The following is an 11,716-nucleotide window of genomic DNA, read 5'->3' as shown; positions in this document are numbered from 1 at the left end:
AATTAGCCGGGTGTGGTAGCGTGTTCCTGTAATACCACCTACCCCCGCAGGTAAGGCATGAGAATCACTTGAACCTGAGAGGCAGAGGTTGCAGTGAGCCAAGATTACACCGCTGCACTCCAGCCTGGATGACAGAGCAAGACTCCATCTTAGAAAAAAAAAAGAAAAAGAAAAAAAGAAATATTTGTCCAAAGAAGAAAGGGCAGAAAAGAGAGGGTGGAGGAAGGAGGATTCAAGGACTGCCACAGACTCCAGCATATTTGGAGCAATACCTCTTTCTTCTCCACAGGCCAATTTCAGGAGCAGCTCCTCCAGGATTCCTGCTGGAAACTTAGAAGAGAAAGGTCCCTGGGACAAACTACAGCCCCAGCTGCTGCAACTCTCTGGGGGTCACAATGGTACTCATCGTCTCCTTCCTCAGTATCCATTCTAAATCTCCCCCTCCCCCAGCTAGCACCTCCTCTGGTTTGAGTGGCTAATGCCTCCGTCCTGCCTCATGGACTGAGGATCTCAACCCCTGACTAGCGTGCCCTTCCCAAGCCTGTTTATTGTCATAATTGGGCAATGGTGGACTCAGAGGAACCCAAGTGGATTACTCTTAGCCAAGATGACTCCCCTTCTGGTCTTCTGGTCCCTGCATACAAGGTGCCCAGGTGGCAGCTGTAGCTTATAGCTCAGAGGACCCTTGCTGTGTCCTCTGGTGAAAGATTTCCCCCTTTGGGGATAAAGACCTCTAACCCTGCAGGTCCCAGCACTATATAAAGGTCTCTGGTTCAAGGAGTATCCTAGAAGATGAACCCCACACTTATCAAGTGCTGCCTCCAAGCTGCTGCTTCCAGTGGGCCTTCAGCAGCCATTCCGATATCCTATCAGGCTGGTAGTGTCTGGATGATCCAGCCTGTGAATCGCTTAGGGAATCCTCTGATCACGGACTCATTTCTGCACCTCCATTGCAGTAAATTGGGTCCCTGGCCTGATGGGATGTTATGTGGGATCCTGTGACGGTGCATCATACTTGATAAGCCCTCAAATAGTGGTGCTGACTAAGGTCCTGAGGGCAGGAAAGGTAAACAGTACCCAGAATATATGTGTTTTCTTGACATGGTGAATCTCGACTTTTTCCAGATGAAAAGGGTTCCATGTGGTTAGGATGAATCTTGCCTTTTCTCAGATAGAAAGGGTTCCATGTTGTCAACTTGCACCATGGAGCCAGCTGGTCTCCTGGAGGAATGGTGCCATATTGGGGGCTCATTCAGCAGCAGCAGTAGCTCAATCAGCCTGCGTAAGTGGGAGCCCATGCTATTAGGCTCCTACTGCCTCTGTCTCTGCCACTGTAGTCATTTCATGCATGTGCCCTTAGTACCAGCACTAGGTGGCTGATGACAGAGGCCAACTAAGGTCAACTGGCCCAGATATTTTTGTCCTCTTAGTTACATGGTGGCTTTTCAATGGTGGATGGTTTCTGGTGGGTGTTAACATGTAATACAAACATCTTCATACTTGGTGCCCACTCCAGACACCTATCCTCATGCCCCTACCCCAGACCTCCCTGTCCCCCATATTCCATTCCAGCCTTTCTTCTTCCAGGGCCCTGGCTAGCCAGGTAGGCCATTCCTCACTGCCACTGAGTACACAGATATTCTATGCTGGAGATGCCTCTCTGTGCAGGAAGAGTGGATGGCCAAGTGCAACTCCTGAATCTCTGCCCATGGAGATTTTTCTTCACCATTGTCTTTCAAGGCTGTCCCTAAGTGGGGCTATAGCACAACTGCCATGTATTTTCAGCTTGAACTCACATACTGAGCAGACCCTCCATCGACCGAGTATAGGATTTTTCCTCCTCTTGTCAGCTGGTCATAAAGGATCCTACATACAACCAGAAGGGTGCACTGGGGGAGGGGTGCCGATGTAGTAGTGGTGTTCATGGGGGTCTAGGCTGCCAGTTCATGGAACTTGCTTGTACCTTCTGGTCTTACTTAAGTCCCAGATGTACCAGTTCCATCCTAGGATGCATTGTTACTTATTGCCTGGTATTGTGACTCGGTTGGTTTGGCAGAACCCAGCTCATGATGGGTAATTCCTGGCATATGATCACTTGGTGTCTATGATCAGGCCAGTAGCACACCAGGAGTTTTTCTCAAAAGGCACATAAGTCTCCACTGCAGATGGCATGGCCTTGCTCCAATACTGCAGGTGCCTGTGTTGTCATTCTCCAAGGCCTCTAATGTGCTATCCACTTTTTTCACCCAGCTGAATCAATGTAATGTCATTGATGTAAAAGATCAATGCGATGTTCTACAGTATGTCCAGATGGTCCAGACCTCTTCAGGCTGTATTGTGATTGATAGATGCTGAAAGTTAACATAGCCCTGGAGCAATACTGTGAATGTAGACTCTTGTTTGTTCCACGTGAATGCATACTGTTTCTGATCCACTTTTCTCCTAGGGCTAGAAAAGAACCAATTCACCAAATCAATGTCCACATAAAATGCACCTGGGGCTGTGTTAATCTGCTCTAGCAAAGATACCAAAACCGGTGTGGTGGCGGCAATAGGGCTACTACTTCTGTGGGTTTGTGATGGTCTACTGTCATCTTCCAGGTTCCGTCTGGTCCTGGAGGGGCAATACTAGTGAAATAAAGACAAAAATGATCCTTAAAGGTTAGAATCTTGAAGTTTGCCTCATTGTGTGCTGTCAAGGAGGTCCTCTAGCTTTTATTTACTTTTTTTTTTTTGAGACGGAGTCTTGCTCTGTCTCCCAGGCTGGAGTGCAGTGGTATGATCTCGGCTCACTGCAAGCTTTGCCTCCGGGGTTCATGCCATTCTCCTGCCTCAGCCTCCCGAGTAGCTGGGACTACAGGCACACGCCACTACGCCTGGCTAATTTTTTTTTTTTTGTATTTTTAGTAGAGACAGGGTTTCACCATGTTAGCCAGGATGGTCTCGATCTCTTGACCTCGTGATCCGCCCACCTCGGCCTCCCAAAGTGCTGGGATTACAGGCGTGAGCCCCGCGCCTGGCCATAGCTTTTATACATGGTTCTCAATTGCCTGTTAATCATTCCTACTCCTTTGTAATTTTTTTATCAAGGGCATGGAGCTTAGCAATTGCCACCCAATGTCATTGTCTTTACTATTTCCCCCATATTCCCTTCCACAAGCATCCCATCCCAATTTGCCAGTAGTGCAAGTCTTAACAATTGGATACCACCTTATGCCAAAGGCTTGTTCCAGCTACAAGCAGGGTTGGGGTCCTCAGTGCCAGTCTTGTAAAGAGTAATACAGCTCCAAACCCCCATCTTACCACCTGTTTTCTCAACCACTCCCACACTCCTGCTTTCTCTTGGATGCAAGATGGAGACAAGTTCAGAATACATTATGATAGTTAGGGGCCACACCTGTGTGAGGGATGAGACAGCAGAACTGGGCAGAAGCAGTAGCTGGGCTGATATACAGGCCAGAACAATAATCCAGTGGAATGTGAATTATTCTGTTTGTAATTGTGTTTTTTTATGCAATAACAGTATAGCTATGCTAAAAGAATATGATATTTGTTGACAGACTAAGCACTCACCACAGTATTTCCAGCTCATAGGAAAACAACCATCCAAAAAACTTAGAAAATTTAAAATGGAATATATGTTCTTTTTGTTTTTTTGAGACAGAGTCTCACTCTCTCACTCAGGCTGGAGTACAGTAGCATGATCTCGGCTCACTGCAACCACCGCCTCCCAGGTTCAAGCAATTCTCCTGCCTCAGCCCCCTGAGTAGTTGGGATTACAGGTGCACACCAACACACCCACCTAATTTTTTGTATTTTCAGTAGAGATGGGGTTTCGCCATGTGACCTCAAGTGATCCACCCACCTCGGCCTCCCTAAGTGCTAGTATTACAGGTGTGAGCGACTGCCACCAGCCAAAATGCAACATATATTCTTATGTGATGTGTTTAGAATATCAGGCTGGGCATGGTGGCTCATGCCTGTAATCCCAACACTTAGGGAGGCCGAGGTGGGTGGATCACTTGAGGTCACATGGCAAAATCCCATCTCTACTAAAAATACAAAAATTAGCCAGACGTGGTGGCACTTGCCTGTAATCTCAGCCACTCTGGAGCCTGAGGCAGGTGAATCACTTGAACCCGGGAGGCAGAGATTGCAGTGAGCTGAGATCACACCACTGCACTCCAGCCTGAGTGACAGAGCGAGATTATGGCTCAAAAAATTAAAATAATATTAGGTCAGGTGTGATGGTTCATGTCTATAATCCCAGCACTTCAGGAGGCTGAGGTGGGAGGATCACTTGAAGCCAGGAGTTAGAGACCTGTCTGGTCAACATGGCGAAACCCCATCTCTACAAAAAATTAGCCAGGCATGGTAGTGTGCACCTGTGGTCCTAGCTACTTGGGAAGGTGAGGTGTGAAGATCGCTGGAGCCCAGGAGTTCAGGGTTACAGTGAGCTAGGATTGTGCCACTGCACTCCAGCTTGGGTAACAGAGTGAGACCCTGCCAAAAAAAAAAAAAAAAAAAAAAGCATGCTCGTGCCTTGAGGGCCTTTGCACTTGCTGTTCTTTCTGTTTAGAATGCTTTTGCTCCAGATCTTCTACATGGTTGGCTGCCACTCTTCATTCAGGTCTTAGCTTCAATACTACTATGCCCCCCTGGGATGGGCTTTTCCTGACCACCTTCCATATTTCTTCCATTCCCTTACTATGTTTAATTTTTCAGAGCAAGGACTTTGTTCTATTCACTGCTGTATCCCTGGCACCTAGAACAATGTCTGGTACCTGCAGGTACTCAATGCATACTTCATGAATGAACAAATGAATGAGTGGATGACCGGATGAGCAGATGCACTTATAAAACCTCAGATTGGCCTGCACTTCTCTCTCCTCATTCCTCACCCCTCTGGCATTTGCTGCTTTTGTTTGATTGATTGTTTTAAAAATAATCTTTATTGGGATATAATTCACAAGCCATAGAAGCTACCCATTTAATGTATATAAATCAATGATTTTTAGTATATTCACAGAGTTGTATGACCATCATCAACAATGTTTGAGAATGTTTTCATCACCTCAGAAAGAAACTTCTGACTCTTTAGCCATCACACCCCTATCACCCCATGTCTCCCAGCAAAGTATTGTCGAGGATGTAGAGAAATTGATACCCTCATACATTGCTGGGGAACCCACATAAATGGTGTGGCTGGTTTGGTAAACAGTCTGGCAGTTCTTCAAAATGTTAAACATAGAGTTACCATATGACTCAGCAATTCCACTCCTAGGTATACATCTAAGAGAATTGAAAATATATGTCCCATTAAAACTTGCACACAAATGTCCATAGCAGGCTGGGCGTGGTGGCTCACGCATGTAATCCCAACACTTTGGGAGGTCAAGGTGGGCGGATCACTTGAACCCGTAAGTTCGAGACCAGCCTGGACAACATAGCAGAACCCTATCTCTACTAAAAATACAAAAATTAACCAGGCGTGGTGGTGCGTGCCTGTAATCCAAGCTACTCGGGAGGCTGAGGCAGGAGAATCACTTGAACTCGGGAGGCAGAGGTTGCAGTGAGCCGAGATCACGCCACTGCATTCCAGCTTGGGCAGCAGAGTGAGACTCCATCTCAGAAACAACAACAACAACAACAATGAAAACCCCAAATATCCATAGCAACATTATCCACAATAGCCAAAAAGTTAAAATAACCCAAATGTCTATCAACTGATGAATAGATAAGCAAAATGTGTTATATTCATAAAACAGAATATTTTAATTCAGTAATAAGAAGGAATGAACTACTGATGCATGCTACCACATAGATGAACACTGAAAACAATATAAGTGAAAGAATCCAGTCACAAAAGACAACATATTGTATTAATTCCATTTTTGCGAAACATCTGGAATAGGCAAATCTATAGACACAGAAAGTAGGTGCTTCGGGCTGGGAGGATGGACTGAGGGATGGGGAGTGACTGCTAATGTGCATGGGCTTTCTTTTGGACATGATGAAAACGTCCCAAAATTGATTGTGATGATGGTGATGCAACTCTGTAAATATGCTAACAGCCATTGAATTATACACTTTAAGTGGGTACATTGCATAGGATGTATGTTATTTATTTATTTTATCTCAATAAAACGGATACACAAGACACACATATCCTGTGAGGGTGAGGGATGTTATGATAAGTCCTCTCTTTTACATTGCCTTTAAAAACAAAAGATAAATCATTTGAAAAGGCCAGTGCCTTAACTGTTAATAATTACAAAGGCCTTGTAACGTGTCTCACACACCAACCTTGACCCACCAGCGTTTCAGGATTCCGTGAGTGAAAACTGCTGCTTTACACCTAATTTAATGTGCTCAACACCCTGCAATTCTGTTATCCATCTGCATGGCTTGAATTACACGGCTTTCTATAGCGGCTCCAGAACTTCTGAATAGGTGGGGAAGTGCAGGGATGTGTTTGGAAGCTGCGTGTGCACAGCAGACCCGCTGTTGCTACTAACCATTTGGAAGCTGATGGAGATCGGACCCCAGGGCGCTGCTTCTGGGTAGTCCCTTCTGCCATTTCTGTATGGGCCATGTAGAAATGGGTCTGTATTTCTAAAACCTGCTTCATATTTTCAAGGCCCGTTTGTGTTCTTAATAAGCAATTATTTTGCAATGACGTTGTGCCTTTCTAAATACCACAGATGAAAATGGACCTACCTTTTTAGCAATGACTGCCAACAGGAGTTCTTTCTTTGTGCTAAAAATAACCGCAGATGATTTTGACTGTGCCCCTTTCCGATTCTCCTTTCAAGTTATCTCTTCGCTTCCCACATGTTGTCATTTCTCTATTTGAAAATCATGACCGTGAAACCTTGAACATTTATGGGTTGCACAAACAGCTTCCCATGGTATATTTTTAATAATTACTACTCTTATTATTACCAGATGTTGAAATCCCAAATGATAACAGAGTGACAGACTAATGGTAAGATTATTTGAGCAAGAGAAGTGTGATTATTTTGTTTTTTCAGAGATAGCAGGTGCCTGACCTGGGTTTGTATCCAGTTTTTCCTGTGTTAGGCCGAGAAATTTTGTAACAGTTCCTTAATCTCTCTGATCTTCTGTGTCTTCATTGGGAAAAAAGTGAGGCTAGGCTGGGTGTGGTGGCTCACGTCTATAATAGCAGCATTGTGGGAAGTAGAGGTGGGTGGATTGACTGAACTCCCGAGTTCGAGACTAGCCTGGGCAACATGGCGAAACCCTGTCTCTACAAAAATTAGCTGGGCTTGGTGGCGTGCGCCTGTAGTCCCAACTACTCAGGAGGCTGAGAATCACTTGAGCCCGGGAAGCCGAGGCTACACTGAGCTATGATCGTACCACTGCACTCCAGCCTGGGTGGCAGAGCCAGACCCTGTCTCAAAAACAAAAAAACAAAAAACCAACAAACAAAAAAAAAAAAGGAAAAAACAAAAAAGAAAAAAAAAGAGTGAGGCTAATACCTTCTTTATAGAGTTTTTTTTTTTTTTTTTTTTTTTTAGAGCTAGTCTTGCTCTGTCACCCAGGCTGGAGTGCAGTGGCATGATCTTGGGTCACTGCCACCTCTGTATCCTGGGTTCAAGCAATTCTCATGCCTCAGCCTCCCAAGTAGCTAGGAGTACAGGTGTGTACCACCACACCCAGCTAATTTTTGTATTTTTGGTAGAGACAGGGTTTCACCACGTTGGCCAAGCTGGTCTCAAACTCCTGGCCTCAAGCAATCTGCCCGCCTTGGCCTCCCAAAATGTTGGGATTACAGGCGACAGCCACTGTGCCTGGCCTCTCACAGGGTTTAGGTGAGAAATGTGTGGGATTGTATGTTTTATTAGTTATCTATTGCTGTGTAACAAATTACCCCTCAAGTTTAGAAGCTTGAGACATTTATTATCATACACAGTTTGTGAGGGTCAGGATTCATGGAGTAGTTTATCTGGGTGGTTCTGGCTTGCGGTCTCTCATGAGGTTGCATTGAAAACATCAGCCAGGGCTGTGGTCTCTGAGGACTCAAGTGAGACAGGAGGTCTCATTCCAAGCTCACACATGTGGCTGTGGCAGGAGGCTTTAATTCTGTACCACATGGACCTCTCTATACAGCTTCTTTCAGAGAGAAAGAAAGGGGGTGGGGAGTGAGGAGACCAGGATAAAGCTGCAGTCTTTCTTTTTTTGTTGTTGAGACAGAGTCTCGCTCTGTCGCCCAGGCTAGGATGCAGTGGCGCAATCTCGGCTCTTTGCCTCCCGAGCAGCTGGGACCACAGGTGCCCGCCACCATGCCCGGCTAATTTTTCTATTTTTAGTAGAGACGGGGTTTCACCATGTTAGCCAGGATGGTCTCAATCTCCTGACCTCGTGATCCACCCACCTCGGCCTCCCAAAGTGCTGGGATTACAGGCGTGAGCCAGCACGCCTGGCCAAAGCTGCAGTCTTTCATAACCTCACTCAGTAGTTACCAGCCTGGGCAACACAGTGAGGTGAGCACCTGTGGTCCCAGCTACTCAGGAGGCTGAGAGAGGAGAATCACTTGAACCCAGGAGCTCGAGACCACCTTGGGCAACAGGGCAAAACCCTGTCTCTACAGAAAATACAAAAATCCTCTGGGTGTAGTGATGTGCACCTGTGGTTTCAGCTACTTGGGAACCTGAGAGGTGGGAAGACCACTTGAGCCTGAGAGGCCGAGGCTACGGTGAGCTGTGATCGCACCACTGCACTCCATCCAGCCTGGGCAACAGAGCAAGACTGTGTCTCAAAAAAATAAAATTTAATTTAAAAAGGAGTCCTTCATAAAGATGGCAACAATAGACAATGTGGACTACTGTGGGGCAGGGAGGGCGGGAAGGAAGGGTTGAACAACTGTTGGGTACTGTGCTCACTACCTGGGTGATTGGATCAGTTGTACCCCAAACCTCAGCATCAAGCAATATACCCATGTAACAGAACTGCAAAAATCTAAAATAAAAGTTGAAGAACAAAAGGAGTCCTTGCTAATTTAAGGTACTGACATAATCCAAGTAATTCACACTTGGGAAAGAAGGGGATTCCTCCGCCCTGCAAAATGTGACAGTTACAAGTTGGTGGACTCTACAGTTTGCAGTTTAGAAGCTGAAACTTACATTAAGAATCTCAACTGGAATGAAGACAGCCATTATAATCGTCTGTGAGAAAAAGATATACTAGTAAATTGAAGGTATCCACAGTTGTGCATGGGTGGTTTTATCTATTTTCCAAAACTGTTCTTTCAGACATTAGCTGCATCCATAGGCGTACTAACAAATAAGCTTTTAAATTCCCAGGCTCTTTATCTCTGTGTGAAAGCAGCTATTTGACAATGACTCATACACTTTGTTAATTTTATGGGTGTTTAATATAATCTACATATAGACATGTATGTACTATAAAAACGGTGACCTCGAGTTTAAAATATTTTCTAATGTAGTCTGACTTCTCCTGGTTTGTCCCAATTAGTGAGACTTTACTTTATTGATATTTCGCTTGTACTAAAATATTCATATTTCAGGCTCTTAGAGGAGACATGTATGATTCATGGGATTAATGGCAAAGGAATTTGCCTACATTATCAAATTAGCCTTGCATCTCACTAGCCTTCATAATGCTGAAGCGAAGCTTCGGATTTATATACAAATATTGAATTATTATTCTGAGCTTAATAAAACATGCATATCTTTCCAATATACCCAGGGACAGAAATGGACACCAGAACTTTCTCTGATGCTGAAGCACCTGCAGGTGCCCAAGAGACACTAAGTGAAGTTTCACTGGATGTCTGTCTTTCCCTCTAATGCCCTTGGCTGGCATTTCCAGGGCACCTGAAGACTTAATGGTTCAGTAGCTCAGGGCCAAACTTGCTCTCCTCTGCTAGTTCTGTGGAGAGATAGGAGGGGAGATTGATACCATCCCTGGTCTCACAGATTGTCCCAGACCCTCCACTTCCATGAGGCAGCGCAGGAATTTATGTCTCTTGTTCGTGGCTATGTTCTCAGTGCTTAGAAAAGAGATTTCAGGCTGGGCGCGGTGGCTCATGCCTGTAATCCAACCACTTGGGAGGCCAAGGCAGGTGGATCACTTGAGGCCAAGAGTTCAAGACCAGCCTGGCCAACATGGCAAAAACCCATCTTTTGTATTTTTAAAAAATACAAAATTTAGCCAGGCATAATGGCATGCACCTGCAGTCCCAGCTCCTCTGGAGACTGGGGCATGAGAATTCCTTGAACCTGGGAGGTGGAGGTTGTAGTGAGCCAATATCACACCACTGCACTCCAGCCTGGGTGATCAAGTGAGACCCTGTCTCAAAAAAAAAAAAAAAAAAAAAGCTTCAGTGTAGAATCCCGTGGTTAAATGTTTGTGTATATTATCCATAAGTACTTCCATAGGATAATTTCTAGCAGAAGGTTTGCTGAGTCAAAGAGATTAGAGTTTTAAGGCTTTGGCAAATTTTTCCAAACTGCTTTTCAGAATGTGGTATCATTTGACGCTCCTTGTAACAGGCTATGAAAGGGGCCATTTTCCCACACTCTACCAACACTGGGAATTTTCAGGTTTGGGGTTTAAAAAAAATCCTTGTCAGTGTGACAGATCAAAAATGGCCATTCACAATGCTTTAATTTGCTTTCCTTTGATTATTATGTGGTGAACACGAACGGAAGTGACCCCCAATGAGTCACATCTTTGGATAATACCCCCCCTTGAATGCCTATGACTTGTTTAGAAACAAGAATAGAATATTCCAAAAGTGAAAAGATTTTGTGGATGTAATCAAAGTTCCTAATGAACTGACTTGGAGTTAATAAAAAAGTATTATTCTAGGTGGGCCTTACCTAATCAGGTGAGTCCTTTCAAAGGACTCCTTGACATTAGAAACTCAAGGCAGCAGAAGCTCACTGTGGCCTTAAAGAAGCAAGCTGTCATGAAATGAAGCTGCAAGTAAATGAATTCTGCCACCAGTCTGAAAGCTTGGAAGCAGATCCTTCCCTAGCCAAGCCTCCATCTGAGGATGCAGCCCAGCTAACAGGTCGATTTCTGCCCTGTGACACCCTGAGCAGAGAAAGTGGTGATGCTACCCAGCCTTCTGATTTATAGAACTGTGAGATAATGAATGGGTGTTATTTTAAGCTACCGAGTTTGCGGTAATTGTTATGCAGCATAGATAATTAATATAACTGACAAAACTACAGGTTTTTATGTGTTATTGATCACATAACTTTTCCATTAGTATTAGCATTCACCATTTTCCTATTGATATTTGAGTTCTTAACACATTAAGGCTTGTAAGGGTATCAGCGCCTTTGTCATAAATAATAAACGGCCATTGCATTTTTGTTGTTGTTTTTGTTTTTGAGACAGAGTCTGTGTCACCCAGCCTGGAGTGCAGTTATGTGATCTCAGCTCACTGTACTTCCGCCTCCCGGGCTCAAGCTATCCTCCTGCCTCAGCTTCCCAAGTAGCTGGGACTACAGGTGTGCGCCACCATGCCAGGCTATTTTTTGTGGTGGCTAATTTTTGCATTTTTTTAAGAGATGGGGTTTTGCCATGTTGCCCAGGCTGGTCTTGAACCCCTGGACTCAAGTGATCCACTCGCCTTGGCCTCGCAAAGTGCTGGGATTACAGGTGTGAGCCACCATGCCCAACCAGCCATTGCATTTCTTTTCTTTTTTTTTTTTTTTTGA

This window comes from Symphalangus syndactylus, chromosome 5, assembly GCF_028878055.3.
Source record: "Symphalangus syndactylus isolate Jambi chromosome 5, NHGRI_mSymSyn1-v2.1_pri, whole genome shotgun sequence".
Lineage (NCBI taxonomy): Eukaryota > Metazoa > Chordata > Mammalia > Primates > Hylobatidae > Symphalangus > Symphalangus syndactylus.
The sequence above is the reverse complement of the archived record's forward strand: the minus strand, read 5'-3'. Positions refer to the sequence as shown.